The following is a 16746-nucleotide window of genomic DNA, read 5'->3' on the forward strand; positions in this document are numbered from 1 at the left end:
TGTTCATATCCTCCAGGGACCTATGGCTAGGCAGCCCTTTGGTGGGTGGTCTCCTCCCTTGATCTGACACAATGTTATTTCTCCTCTCTCTCCCTCCCTCTCTTTTCTCATTATTTCTTATTGCTAAAGCAATTATATTGATTTTACTGGGGTAAACAAAATTTAATCTTTGCATAAGGGAGATTCTTTAAGGAGGCAGATAAGAATTTAAACTTTGATAGTTTTTAGTTAGTTTCTTTGTTGATTCACATGCAGTTCCACATCAATGTGTCCCTAGGGTCCTTCTGTACTTGTGGTATCAGTTTAGAATACTGGGTATGGAACCTAAGAGCTATAGCTCAGAAGCCCAGAAGAACATGAAATAGTCATGCTTGACATTCACACAACAAGCAGATTTCTGTATAAAAGTGACAAAATTTTAGGAGAAGTTTAAGAGACGAGCAGACAATTCTTTGGCAATGTAAGTTGAGGATTTAGTAGGCAGCTACATAGAAGAAAAGAACACCTACATAGAGAGAACAACTACATAGAAGAAAAGTTCTCAACACTGTTTTGTTAACAAATCTACTGACAAACAAATACAACAGCAAAAGACTTGAATAAAACTTGTTAAGGGTTGAGTGTGGCGGTTGCACTAATGTAATAAGCAGAAGCTTTGGTGTTGGCGAGGCCTGGAGGGACAACACTGGCAGTGTTGGTCATCTAAAAATAAGTATTTTGTAAAACCTAGATTAAGTAATAAAGACAGAGTGGGGCATAGTTGCCAGAAGTTGGGAGTAGGGCAAAGAAATCTTGGGGGCGGTAAAATGTCCTAGGTCTTAAATATAGGTTGTGGTTATACAACTGAGTACTCCTGTCAAAATTCGAAGAACTGTACACCTAAAAACAGTTAATTTTACTGTATTTCTTTTCATATCTGAACATCTTTGGGGGCCCAACCCATAAGCTGCAAGCCCTAGAGAGAAGCAGTTAAATCTCAGCACCTGAGATGCTCTCTGGATGTGCTTTAGGCACTCCCCTTAATATCTCTCTCTGCCCCCTCCCCCCGACTCTCTTCTCTAAGCTATTTAGGTATTCTTTAATTATCTATGTTGCCAGAGAATTACTGTATGCCCACAGACAGATGGTCCTCAAGGAACCATGACTTAGGATGCGGTTAGGAAATAACATAATTTACAGAATAAATTGTAATACAGTTTTGGGGTGATGTATGTCAGCTTCTAAACAGAATTTTTGATACTGTGTTGATATCTAGAATCATAATGAGTACAACTGTGTTTTAGACATTTTACTAGACAGTTTACATACATCTGCACCCCCCCAACTCTTGAGCCTGTTATCCCCCAGTGTTCCTTGTTTTTGCCTCAGACCATGCAATCTGTGCTGACGCAGAATTTTACTGCTATAAGGAGAAATTGAGGGCCAATTAGAGACAGTCTCTTTGATGGAGATTTTGAGGATCTTTTAATCCTTAATTTTAGATCTGGAGATTTAGAAGTCAAACATGTTTTCTTGTTGAAGAGTTGAAGTTCAGCTGTAAAAACATTTTTAGTTTCTAAGACTAATATAGTCAATATTGTGAAAGGATAAATATTGTACTTGAAAATATGTTAATTACACAGAGAAGGTGCTTCCAAGAGACAATAGAGCCACATAAACAATAAATATAACATATGAATGAAAATAGCTTTCTGTCTCAGTGTAGCTGTACCATTATATAAGATTGCCTAAGCCAATATTGCTTTCCTGCTTGCTATTACAATAGCTTCTTAGCTCTTCTTGCTGCTTTCATTATCCTTTTCCTCATAATGGAATGAGTATAAGCCTTTTTGTTTTTTTGCTTTTTTATTTAACACAACAGCCAGAGTCCACTTTTAAAATCTTAAATATGAATTTACTATATCCCTGCTTAAAATCTTTCAGTGGTATCCTGCTGTTCTTGGAATATGATCCCCGAGCTTTTGTCTTTGCTATAAAGACTTAGAATGATGTCATTTCTGTCTACCTCTTCAACCATGGCCTCAAGCATTGTCCCACGGTCTTGGGCTCTCAATGTGTATGTGTGTCTGTGTGCATGTTTATATATATGTGTATATATATAATTTGTAAATTTGTTAATTATATATTAAGTTATATGTTATATAACAGTGACAAATAATCATTGACTAATTTCTAATTGTTAATTTCATGGGTTTTACCCACATTAGTAGGATATGTTCCTTGTCCTCAAGATATTTAGAATCTAAAAGAAGAAATGCAACTAACTATGATGCAAAGCAGAATAAAATTGAGGCTACAATTTGGGGAAAAAGAGAGGACTATGGAAGGATAGTTTAGGGGCTAATTTTGATGAAATAATTGGGGACAGCTTAAAGGAAGTTTGTTTTTTATTTAACTTCTGCACCATATTGTTCTATAAATGATGTAAGGTAAAATTCGTGAGTAGAGGAAATACAACCAGATAAAAAATTAAACTTGGGGTAAGTGGATAATAAAATATGGACTGTAAATATAAAACAAAGCCAGAAATAATATGAAAACATGTATATTAATAACCACCACATCTTCCATGAGAGGGTCACAAATTGGCCTTAAATTTTCTAGTAGCAAACTTGTGAAGGGGAAATTGATCACTTATGTGCTTTCTAGTGTCCACAAGATACAAAGAATCTCTGTTGCTCATGAGAAGCATCACTCCATTTATAATAAAAAAATTAGAAGCAATGACTCCTGGACGTTTACAACAAAGAGGAAATTGTGATATGATATGTTCTACATCCTTGAAAACACCTTTACGGTTTGTAGAGAGCCACTGAAACGGTGAATGTGACAGGGTTATTTAAGAACAATACAGGCAGATAATTTTGTATGTCGATTATACCTCAATGAAAAAAAAAGAACAATGAGGCTGATGGTGACATGTCACAGATAGTTCTGCAGAAGGCTAGTACAATTCAGTTTAGTTTCTCAGTTCCCAGCTGATCTTGCTTAATCTAACAGTTGACTTAGGAAACCTGGAAGAATATCAGGATTGTTTCATGAAAGTGGCATTTGAGTTAAGCCTGAAAATTCGAAGTGGAAACTTTATAAAAATAGATTGAGGGAATAATATGAACAAAGAGGGGAAAAAAGATTCTCTAATTGGGGGAAGGTAAATAGTTCCGTGTGGTGACAGCAGGTGGTTCTCAGCACAGTCGAATTACCTGGAAAGCTCACTGCTAGAAATTCTGATTTCATCAGTCTGGGCTAGATCCTGAGTGTAATTTTTGAAGGCTCCCCAGGTGATCCTAAAGCACAGCTGGAAGTGAGAAAACCGAGCTAACACCTTGTTCCTCAAGTGTGGATCATGGACTGGTACGGGCTGCCTGGTCTGGCCTTGTAGGTTATGAGCCGTGAAAGGTAAGCTGGGCCAGGCATGGAAGGTCTTGAATATTGTTCCTAGGAAATTAGCTCCTCGAGGCTCCGCAAGGGCAAGGACAGGCCATTTAGCCTAGCACCACAGCCTAACGGTTTTGTTAATTGCTTTTTATAAGTTATAATGTTTGCCCCTTAGTACTGGTAGATTGTCTCAACATTTTACAACTTGATTTTTTAGTTAACAACCATTTTCCCAATTTTTGTAGGTATGGCAATTGTCCTTTTAAAATGCACAATCTCCCCTCCATTGTCACTTTCACAGGAACTGTGTTATACTCCATGCAATACTCATGGGTCTTGCTGTCTGTTTCCTTTCCCTCCAGCCTTGCAAAGCCCCTTGTGTGATTTTATCAAGATTCTAGTCAGCAACTTTAGGGCACAGGTGATGAAATTACAAAATATTTCAGGTAAAACAATCACATGATTTTCTTTAGTTCTTTTAACCATATTTTGGAAAGAAATATGATGTCTAACAATAAATCACCTAGACACAGCAGGAGCACTCTCCGCAATTTTAGTGAAATTTATGTCTCCTGAGTTTGCTAATGAAAATGAATGGGACAACTTCTCTGTTCCCACAAACTCTCCAAAACCTTTGCTACTTCTCAATAGGCAGCTGCTGTAATTGAATAGAACACGGAGATTGATGTTAGGATTAAAGGTTATGAGCTATGAAGACAGCTGAAAACTTAGATCCAGAAAGTCTATGAAAGGCAGGCTATTGAAATGGAATTTTGTGGGCTTTTTTATTTGTTGCTTTTGTTTATTATGTGTCCAAGGCTAATTATACTAATTAGATCAGAAGGCATGAATGGAAATTAAAGAAAAAGCCATTCAGAAAAAAAATAATAAAGCATCAGGAATTGCTTTGTTAGTTGATGACTCAGGAGAAGGACTTGAAAAATGGTTTCATCCTTCACCAAACCCTGGAAATGTATTGTGTGGAAATGGAATTTTTCTGAGCAGAGGTCGTATTCTGTGCTCATGCCGTTACATTATCTTGGTCATTGAGTTTGAGGACTAAATATGAAGCAAAGTAAGCTTATATACAAATAAAATGTAGTATATAAAGGATCAGAAAATCCATAAAATAAAATCAAAATCATCTCTGAGTTGAGAATTTGCTGAAAATTTCTATGAGATGTCACTAGTCCTATAAAAGTAAAAAACTTATTTGTTAAAGCACCTCCAAAAGCAATAATAAGAACATCTAGTGGCATAACAACTGCTTGTGTATTTTGAGAATCATTCTGTTATGGACAAAGAAGGATCTTCATACCACTGTCACAGAAGGGTACTTTAGCTCAGGAAATGGCACAACAAAAAAAAGAAAGAAAAAAAGAAAAAAAGTATTGAAGAGGTAAATTTCAAGTCAGATTCACTGGCTACTTTTGGGGGGAATTCATTTATTTATTCAGTCCACCCGACTGGCTCAGTCAGTGAAGCATGTGACTCTTGATCTCGGGGTTGTGGGTTTGAGCCCCACGCTGGGTGTAGGGCTTACTTAAAATTATTAAGAATAATTATGAATAGGGGCGCCTGGGTGGCTCAGTCGTTAAGCGTCTGCCTTTCAGCTCAGGTCATGATCCCGGGATCCTGGGATCGAGCCCCACATCAGGCTCCCTGTTCAGCGGGAAGCCTGCTTCTCCCTCTCCCACTCCCCCTGCTTGTGTTCCCTCTCTCGCTATCTCTCTCTGTCAAATAAATAAATAAAATCTTAAAAAAAAAAAATTATGAATAAAATAATTATGAATAAAATTATTTATTTATTCAGTAGATGTTTGTTTAGCACCTCCTATGTCCAGGGTTGTTTTAGATAACTAGTTGGAGAACATAGTGCTACAATTTGTAAATACAAGATGTCATGAGAACCAGAGAACCCTTTCCAGGTACTTAGATTAAGGAAGTCTTTGGAAGAAAGTGGTTAAAAATTTAGAATATGATCAAATGGTTGAGTAGGCATTACAGTGCATGACTTGTTCAGAGGTTACTTTTGAAAGGCCACACTGACTGCAATAGAGAAAACAAATTGGAGATATAAAGAATCTTCTATTTAACCTTAACATGATTTCTAAAATTACCAAAGAACGTACCACTAGATGAAAACATACAATCTGTCGAAGTGCAATATACCACCGATGATATGAATTTGTTTTTTGAATATGTTTTGAAGAAACTGACTGATGTGTGAGGCAGACTCTAACATGCTACCTTAAAAATTGCAAGTTAGCAACAGTCTGGTCTGAGAGAAGGAAAATTCATATATTCTTGGACAATTACTCATGTATTAATATATGATATTATGAGTTTAGTGTGATTTTTACTGAAAATCACAAGTCAACAGTAATAAATATTTATTGAGTGTCTACTGTTTGTCAGCACAGTTCCTAGCACTTGGGATACATCAATAAAAACCTCTGCCTTCAGGGCTCCTGGGTGGCTCGGCCGGTTAAGCGCCACACTCCTGACTCTTGGTTAAGTCTCAGGTCATGATCTCAGGGTCATGGGAATCGAGAGCCCCCCCATCCCCCACAAAGCTCTGAACACTCAGCTGGGATCAGCAGGGAGTCTGCTTGAGATTCTCTCCCTCTCCTCTGCCCCTCCCCCCACTTTCTCTCTCTCAAATAAATAAATAAAATCTTAAAAAAAAAATCTGGCCTTCGTGGAACTTACATTCTAACAAGGAACATTTATTTCCAGTCAATAAAAATGATAAATATTACAGATGAATAATTATATCTAGCTAGGCAATAGGTGCTATGGAAGAAGAGAAAAATAGAACATGATAAGAGAAATGTAGAGTTTAGGATGAGTTGTATTTTAAATAGAATGGTCAGGTTGAGTTTCATTGAGATGGTGATATTTGAGTACAAATGTGAAGGAAGTGAAAGAATTTGCCAAGTGGACACTGGGGAAAGGGAGTGCTAGGCAGTGGGAAGAGCCAGTGCCAGGGGAGAAGGTGCTGATCATTGAGAGGCAAGAGTAGTAGATCTAGATAGATAATGGAGGAGTCTGCGGGGCTTTGTGTGGACTTTGACTTCTATTCTGAGTTAAATAGAATATCTGACTTTGACTTCTATTCTGAGTTAAATAGAATATCTGACTTAGATGTTAACTGGATTTACTGAGGTTATCTGAGGAGAGACAAAGGAGAAAGGAGGGCACACATTTCATAATCTCTACAAGTAAGGATATTCCAAGACTCATGAGAAGAAACCATGTTTATGTTTCTGAGAGCTGTACTTTAGAAGAACAATTGACTTGGTTGTCATGACTAATTTATATTTTCTTGAATTGCATCTGAATTATGTAGTGACTTAGATTGAATGACTTAATTCTACTATGACCCAGCTGTGTTTTTTTTTTTTTTTCATCATGATAGGAGGGACTAAAAGTAGCTGATTTGGCCTGAGAAGTCATTTTGATTTGAAAAAGGATTTGAGATGCTAAGTAGACTAACACAACTATCAGCCATCTCTCTCTAAAACACAAACCAAAAAGCCACACATGTCTGATAGTATATACCAATTTTTTAATAATAAAACGATGTAACTTAGAGGTGAAGGAAGGCTAGATCATTTTATGTCGTTTACCTCTTGGTGGTTTGTGGTGTTAGTACCCTCCTTGGGTCCTGGAGATTAGGAAAGCACGAGAGGAGTCTAAATGAAAAGCTTGTTGTTATTTGTTGTTATACAACTTCATTATTTACTTGGTTATAAAATACCTGTTATAAAAAAAGTCTTTCTTTTCAGAAATAAAAAAGAGAGAAAAACTTTTTATTAATTCTACCCTTCCCCTATGACAACTTGCACTAGTCACCTTTTGTTGTAACAGAAATTCCCCGTTCATGTCACATGAGGGCTGGTGGGCTCTGCGTTTTCTCATTTCAGGTTCAGACTGAAGAAGTCCCTATTGTCACTGAGGGAGGGAGGAGGATAGAGGGAGGGCGAAGAGAGAAACTGAGGGAGCATTGAGTATACAATCACATTTAGAGCAAATAGGAACAAGTATCCAATTTACAACACCATCGTTTAATATGTCTTCAAAAAATACAATCACATTATACATTTTTCTTTATGCTTTTGCCATTTAACAGTATAACTTGGGAATATGTACAAATTGAAGTATCTTGTTTTTCCATGTTTCTTGAAAAAGTCAGATTTTTTTCAAATCAATAAAAATATTGATTTCATTACATCTTAATATTAGCCTGGATATATTTACTCTTACATATATCTTGAGGGTCTATGTGAAGCGGGGAATAGATCCTACTGTAGATCTGGCTCACTCTTTGTCTCTCACACACACACAGAAATATACTCATACACACTATTACATCCCCCACAGGATAACTCAGATTGTCTAAGCCTTCATACTCACTTACCATAGCGTAAGATTAAGAAATCAGCCAGATAACTCTCTTCTCAAGTATCTTTCCTGGCTTTCACCTTTACTGATGTACTGCGCAGGAAAGTTTCATGCTTAAGTTCTTTTGACTGACTCTGCAGCAGCTAGATCAAAAATCACTCTAGGTAGGGCGACCATGTAATTTATCATCCAAGCTGAGACATTTTTTTAGAGTAAACAGGGCGGGGGGCAATATTAATTATCAATGCTTAAAGTGGGCTGAGCAAACCAAGTGATTCAGGCGCTCCACTTCTAGAGGATATTTTCAGATGGCAGTCTATTTTCCTGTCCCAGATTTCTTTCTTTCTTCTTTTCCTCCATAGTATTTTGTTACCTATAAAAATAATGAAAAAAAATGGTTCTCTTTATTTTGTTGAATGGCTCTCAAAATACATATATGATTGCAATCATGAAGATCTATCAGTCAACTCTTTCATATTCCATTTCTGTAGAATTGATCTACTCTGACCTATTCCATGCTGTATCTTTTGGTTCAGTTTAGTATCTATACCTCATTACACACCTGAATAGCTATTTAATCTTGCACAAACACCCATATGGTGAGGTTTGAAACCTGGCACAAGAGATAAAGGCAAGTAATTACTATCCACACTTAACATTTTATCTTCTTGCCATTTAAAACCTTTTTATAGAAGTACTGATAGTCTGGGTGATTAAATGGCTAGGTTCTTCACTCTTCTGATGTATTTTTATGGCCTGGACTCCACAAAAATTTAGGTTTTAAAAACTTATAGTTGTAATCTTATCTAAAACCTAAAGATAGTTTATCATGCCTGCAAAAAATGCACTCACATGAAATGAAAAATATGAAGTCACATTGTAGACTGAGCACTTTATTTTATTAAATATAGACTCTACTCACAAAATGGATATGCTAAGATGAAACATAACTATTAAAAATGTGGCCAATGATGCCACAATAATGTCCCTTCCTCTCTTCCTTTAATAAAATTATTATAAGTATGCTTAAAAAGGCTCTTTAATAATCATTTTGGAACACTATTTAATGCCTATTGGAAGTTCAACATCAGAGTGGAAAGTGTATTAAATACAGAGATAAAGTATCATGTCACAATCCTGATTCTGACATTGATTAGCTCCATGCTCTTGAAAATACAAATTTAAAAATAATCACTTTTCTGAACATCTCCTGCTTGCCTCTTTGCATATGCTATTAATCCCCAAAATAGTCACATCAGTTAGGAATTAATCTTAACGGAAGGGCTTTGGTTACTGACAAGATGTCCCACTCACATGCACTTTCCCCTTTCCCATCTTAATCCTAAAATGTTCCAGAAACAAGAGGGGGAGGAGATTAATATGTCAAATTTAAGTAACAATTATGGAAACCCCATGGTCAAAAGAAGTCCTTTTGCTTCTTGGTAAGTGTCAGCTCCAAATGGAAAGGGGCCCAGCATCACAGACAGAGAGTGGAGGAAGGTTTCCAGGATCACTGTCTGCCCTGTTGCTAGTGCAGAGCAGGAAAATAGCAAGCTCAGTGGCGGCTGGCAGCTTGGCATTAAGGCTGTGCTGGGAACCAGCTGGTTGGGGAATGGAAAGAGGCACAGGCTTTAACTTTCTCTACAACCCATTAAATTCCTCCCTCTTCCTCCCAGCCCTCCATACCCAGAGGATTGTGAGATTACATCTGTGAGTAGCCTCTCTTGAAGAAGAGCAGAGCTAACCTAGATGATGTGCTTCTCACATTTGGTTATGCGTGCTACTTGAGAGAGAGAGACGGAGAATCCCAAGTGGACTCGATGCCGAGGGCAGAGCCTTACACGGGGCTCGATCTCATGACCCTGAGATCATGACCTGAGCCAAAATCAAGAGTTGGAGGCTTAACTGACTGAGCCACCCTGGCACCCCTATGCTGATAGGAAAATTTAGAATATTGTATTGCAAGTTGCAGACGAATCTTGAAATACTTGTTGTTTCTTTAAAAATGAGATTGTGTATATACACCTATATATACACATATAATGGTGTAAGACTGGAAGGTGTATTCCAAACTGCTAACATTCAAGGCCTCAGGAAAGAAGGTATGATAAGCTTGTGTATATTCCTTTAGAAACTTCTGTATTTGTTGTCTTGGTTGAACTGAGTATATATTACTACAGAACTGAAAAAAAAGCATAAAAAATTAAAGTTCCCTTTTACTTCGTGCAATAGCTTTATTGATGTATAATTCACATATAGTGCAATATAATTCATCCATTTTACATGTACAATTCAATGAGTTTTAGTATATTCAGAGTTGTGCAACCACCACCACAATCAATTTTAGAATATTTTTATCACCCCCAAAAGAAACTCTGTGCACTTTGGTCATCATCTACCTATCTCCTCATTCCTCCCAGTCCTAGGCAACCACTAATCTACTTTCTGTCTTTGTAGATTTGCCTATTCTGGACATTTCACATAAAAGGAATCATATAATACGTCGCCCTTTGTGACTACCTTCTTTCACTTAGCATTACATTTTCAATGTTCATTCATGTTGCAGCTTACAGTGATATTTCATTCCTTTTCATGGCCAAATCATATTCCATCCTGTAGATATATCACTATGCCTTTTTTTTTTTAGATCTTATTTATTTATTTGACAGAGAGAGAGCACAGGCAGGGGGAGCAGGAGAGGAAGAAGCAGGCTCCCCGCTGAGCAGGGAGCCCGATGTGGGGCTTGATCCTAGAACCCTGGGATCCCACCCTGAGCCAGAGGCAGATGCTTAACCGACTGAGCCACCCAGGCACCCCTATCACCATGCTTTTTTTTTTTTAATTTTACTTTATTATGTTATGTTAATCACCATACATTACATCATTAGTTTTTGATGTAGTGTTCCATGATTCATTGTTTGCGTGTAACACCCAGTGCTCCATGCAGTACATGCCCTCTTTAATACCCATTGCCAGGCTAACCCATGCCTCCACCCTGCTCCCCTCTAGAACCCTCAGTTTGTTTCTTAGAGTCCATAGCCTCTCATGGTTCGTCTCCCCCTCCGATTCCCCCCCCCCTTCATTTTTCCCTTCCTAATATCTTATTTTTTTAATATATAATGTATTATTTGTTTCAGAGATACAGGTCTGTGATTCAGCAGTCTTACACAATTCACAGTGCTCACCCTAGCACATACCCTCCCCAATGTCTATCATTCAGCCACCCCATCCCTCCCACCCCCCACCACTCCAGCAACCCTCAGTTTGTTTCCTGAGATTAAGAATTCCTCATATCAGTGAGATCATTTGATACTTGTCTTTTCTGATTGACTTATTTCACTTAACATAAGACCCTCTAGTTCCATCCACATCCTTGCAAATGGCAAGATTTTTTGATGGCTGCATAATATTCCATTATATATATATACCACATCTTCTTTATCCATTCATCTGTGGATGGACATCTTGGCTCTTTCCATAGTTGGCTATTGTGGACATTGCTGCTATAAACATTGGGGCACACGTACCCCTTCAGATCACTACGTTTGTATCTTTGGGGTAAATACCCAGTAGTGAAATTGCTGGGTCATACAGTAGCTCTATTTTCAACTTTTTGAGGAACCTCCATATTGTTTTCCAGAGTGGCTGCACCAGCTTGCATTCCCATCAACAGTGTAGGAGGGTTCCCCTTTTTCCGCATCCTCGTCAACATCTGTCGTTTCCTGACTTGTTAATTTTAGCCATTCTGACTGGTGTGAGGTGGTATCTCACTGAGGTTTTGATTTGGATTTTAATACATTAATCAGATGAGGGACATTGGATTGTTTCAAGGTTTTGGCTGTGATGAATAATGCTGCTATGAGCATTTGCATGCAAGTGTTTGTGTGGACTTATGTTTTTATTTCTCTTGGGTAGATCCTACGAGTGCGGTTGCTGAGTCATATAGTAACTCTCTACTTAACCATTTGAGGAAATGCTAGACTGTTTTCCAGTGGCTACAGAACTTTACATGCCTACCTGCAATGTACGAAAACTCAAATTTCTCTACATCCTCTCCAATACTTGTTATTATTGTATTTTTTATTAGAACTATCCTAGTGGGTAAAATGGTATGTCATTGCGGTTTTGATTTGCATCACTAATGTCTGATACCCGATAACTAATACCTGATAACTAATGATCCCATTTCAATTTTAATCAAATTTGGGCATAGTATTCAGTATTATGAAAAATTCATATCAATTTTTGAGATTAATTTTTTTTTTATATTTGAGATATGATGTCCTGGGTGATCATCCATATCCCCCACTGGTATGCATTTATTGTTTACCACTGGAAATACTGCAGTGGAAAAGTGTGAGCCACGTTAAGTATATGAATCCAATGGCAGTGTGTTACATATCCTAAGGTTCCACCAAGATATTTATTTCCTACTCCAACGTATTTGTTTTCCTGTTTGTGTTAAAGAAATACGCTGTTCAGATCCTTTCTTTGAACTGGAATGCCCTTACCCACATTTCCGTATCTGTATTTCATGGATATCCTTGAAGCAGGCTGGGAAGACCAGAGCAAATGCTAACATTTTCTAGGCTCTGACCTGCCTTTTTCCCCCAGAATTCTGATAAGAATTTACCTCTGCTTCTCTAAATGGCACATAATCACTTCTTATCTTAAATTACAGTTTGTTTTTTTTTTTCTCTCTTGTGTTTCTGATTATCCTTAATTTCCCACCAGAGAGTTTGGCTTTTGAAGCTTGAAGGCAGGTAGGTCTCACATTTTCGTGTGCTTGTTTTCATTTTTGTGTGCCTCACAGCACCTAGCTAGGAACTCTAGGTGGACAGACGACTGAAATGTAAGGTGTTCTATCTTCAATTTTCTGATAAATGTCATTTATGGCAATGGATAATCTTAATATATACATTAAAATACTTGACGATGTGGTGAAATTTTCCTCAAAATGACCTGTGCAAGGTATTCAGACTTTTATACCAACACTGATGTTTTTATTCATTAGAAACTTAAAATTTATGTATATAGCTTTAATAAATACCAGCACTGAGACAAGTGTAAGAGGATATTTTTATCTACCACTGGAACCAGCAAGAAGGAGATAGGAACATATTTGTGTGGTATATCCAGGATATCCTTACTATTTGTGTTATTCCTATAAGGAAAAGCCATGGCGTCATCTGGTGTTACTTCTCTTTGCTCCTTCAATGGCAACCAGGTTCATCCATCATGCTGAAAGCTGCTTTGCACATTCCATGCGTGATCTCCTAGACCTGAAGAAGGCAGCTTTGTGTTTCTTCCTTTCTAGACAAACATTACGTTTCTTGTATTGTCCATTTTCCCTTTCTCTCTGCCTTTAGTGTTTCCTGACGCAAGCTCACACAGCTTTCCATGTCTCAGGTGGCACAGTCTGGATGCGTTCATCAGGATTAACCGAGGCATTACTGAGGTTGACATTTTCCTCATATTTAAGAGTAAGTCCAAACATGTCCTTTGTTGAGGATTCCATGTCCACACTACAGACTCAGAACATATTTTTGATAGTCACACTCTTCTAGGATACTTTATGCTTCCCTTGACGTGTCCTTTTATTGTCTTAAATGATTTATTCATTAGCTTCAGTTTTGTAGTTTCTCAGTGGAAAATACACTTTGGACTCCTGGCCTTAAGGAAAACAACAGTGTCCTGGCCACTGAAATGGAAACTGCTGTGTCTCAGAGAAAATTTCTCCAGCATACGTAATCTCACTCGGATTTATTCCAACATTGATACAAGTGTTCTGTCATTTTTGTTTGGAGTCATCCTAACCAAAATTTGGATCTAACTTTAATAATTAATTGCACTTTGGATACTGAATCCTGCAATTCAGGAAAGTAATTCTATCTCTTCAGTCAAAATTCTGTTCAGGTCTTTCAACACCATTATCAGATTTATCTGCTTTCCCATTTTCCCTGTTGTTGGCCCTTTTCCTACTGAAAACTTAATTTTCCTGTCTCACTCTTTTTGGGGGTAATTTACAACTTCTATTAATTTTCCTGAGACTAATTCATCTTGGGGCTTCTGGGCTTTTTGTCTGCCAGATCTCGTTTTGCATGTTCTTTTGCAGTCTTCATGAATTTACCTAAATGTGAGCCCTTCTATCATCCTTCTTTCTATCATAAACATCAAATGAGAGTAGACACGTTCATCTGCTCTTACATTAAAGCCAGGGAATTTTGCTGTAACTTGTTTAGCACTTTCAAAATAATTTTTCATTCTGTGTCACACCTCAAAACTTTCATGAGCTCCTTGCACTGGTAAATGGAAACTATGTATTTTTTCTGATTCCTCTTTTATCACTTTCTTAGTTATAATCACTGGTGCTTGAAAGTAGTATTTCTCCTGGGTTAATAAACAGTGTCACAAGTACATGCAGTGGCAATAGGGAGGTTTACTTTACTTCATCTTCTACTCCTAAAGGGTATTTTGCACCCATTTTACAATAGTCTTTGAGGGATCCTTTTGCTTTTTGATTCTTTTGGTTGTTTTTTGACTTTTCCAAATACACATCACTGAGCCTGACAGGTTAGCATTTATTGTTTTCATTTTACTTGGCCAACTCCTGTTAAGCCTCAACCCTCAGGATAAGCCCTTAAGAGAAAGTGAAAATATCTGTCCCTCCTGACTTTGCCGCAAGAGAGTGTTTACTTCCTGGTGGCCCCCTTCTTAGAGTTGCCAGATCCAGCAAACAAGCACAAAGGATGTCCAGTTAGATTTGAATTTCAGATAAATGACAACTTTTTAGTATAGTATGGTCATCTGAAATTCAAATCTAACTGGGAATCCAATATTTAATCTGGCAAACCTGCACCTTCACCTTTTTTTCTGACTTGAATTCCAACATGTGGGCATCATAATAATGTCCTTGGGTTATGATTGGTCTGATCTGTGCAATTTCTGCTCAGATAATCTAAAGGTGATTTGACATTGAGACTCTGATTGTGTATCAGTTTCCTAGGGCTGTCATAACAAAGAAACACAAACTGAGTGGCTTAGCACAACAGAAATGTATCGTCTCTAGTTTCGGAAGCTGGAAGTCCAAGATCAATGTGTGTGCAGGGCTGTCCTTCCTTTAATGATGTTAGAGAAGGATCTGTTCCAAGACTCTCTTCCAGCTTCTGGTAGTTTCTTGGCTTGTGGTAACATAACTCCAATTTTCACCTGCAGTTCTCCCTGTGTGCATGTCTATCTTTCTGCATGACATTCTATTTTTTTTTGACATTCTGTTTTTATAAGGATACCAGTTATGTTGGACCAGGAGTCCACCCTCCTCCAATATGACCTCATCCTAACTAATTACATCAGTAATGGTCCTATTTCCAAAAAAGATGTCATTCTGAGGTACTGGGGTTAGGACTTCAACATATATTTTGGAGGAACATAATTCAACCCATAAAAGATTAGGGGAGACTTTTTAAAGCTCAATTTCAATATTATCTATGATGAAATAAGACAGCAGGGACCGAAACATGTTCATGTAAGTTATAGATTTAAGCAAATAGGAACATTCTTGTATAGAATAAAAATATGTTCTTAAAACTTGGCTCATCTTAATTAGTCAGCAGTAGAATGTTGCAGCTATACAAAAATTATGGAGTAGAGAAGTTTCCATGATAGGAGAAATATTCATATTATGTTAAATAAATAACTGTTACATGATTATACTAATTTATTCAATTAAAATATTTTCTGTCTTTTCAGCTATGTGTTGAGGGTTCAGACACCCAGTCTGCACACATGAGCTTACAGTCCATAGGGAAGAAATAGATAATTATTTAAATTATTAATTTGTCATATCTGTAACTATAATTGATATGGTAAAGAAAAATAGGGTGTTATAAAAATGTATGTACTTGGGAGGAATAGAGGTCAAAGTATCTCTGACATTTTTATACAAAAATAAAGACTAGAGCTGTTTCCATTTTGGAAAAATACATGAAAGCATGTATTTATTTATGTGATAAATAAATAGTATATATAAAAGATATGGGTTCTTGCTTCACAAGCTTTGGGTATGGTATATTTATTTTAAGAATTCCCAATTAATTGCTTAAGCTTCTTTTGCTTTCCATGGCTTCTCATGGAACTAAGCATAAAATCTAAGCTTCTTTGCTATGGCTTTTAAGTTCTTGTCTCCATCTTCAACCTAATCTCCTGTCATAGTCCTTCCACTCTCTAATAGCTTGCTCATCTCCAGCCACACTGGTTTTATTTCTATTCCTTGTTCTGGTATCAGGGCCTTTGCACTTACTATTTCTTCTATGTAGAAAGGTATTCATCCAGATCCTGGATAGGGAGACCCTTTGCTCATCATCTAAGTGGGCATTCCTGACAGCTAAGATAGCTTTCTATGTTAGATTCACTCCTACCCTATTCCATTTTTATTGGTTATGCGGCAATTTCAGTTTCTAAGATCATCTCTGGTTTTTGTTTTGTTTTGTTTTGCTGAAAACTTAAGTTTTTATTTTTTATTTATTTATTTTTTAGAAGACTTTATTTATTTATTTGAAAGAGAGAGAATGAGAGAGAGAGAGAGAGAGCACATGAGGGGGCAGGGTCAGAGGGAGAAGCAGACTCCCTGCTGAGCAGGGAGCCCGATGTGGGACTTGATCCCAGGACTCCAGGATCATGATCTGAGCTGAAGGCAGTCACTTAACCAATTGAGCCACCCAGGCGCCCCTGAAAACTTAAGTTTTTAATTTGCAGCTATTTGTTTTACTATTAAGTAGTAACAACTGAGTAGTTTGGAGCAAGCTACATTAAATTCTTTAATATTCAGATTTAACAGTTTTAGATTGGGTATAATTATCCCAGTCAACTGTTGGCAAAAGAATTCAATAGGGATTTTTGTGTTACTGGGTTTTTCTTTCTTTTCTTTTCTTTTCTTTTCTTTTCTTTTCTTTTCTTTTCTTT

Source organism: Phoca vitulina, unplaced genomic scaffold, assembly GCF_004348235.1.
Source record: "Phoca vitulina isolate PV1807 unplaced genomic scaffold, GSC_HSeal_1.0 scaffold15, whole genome shotgun sequence".
In the NCBI taxonomy this organism is placed as follows: Eukaryota; Metazoa; Chordata; class Mammalia; order Carnivora; family Phocidae; genus Phoca; species Phoca vitulina.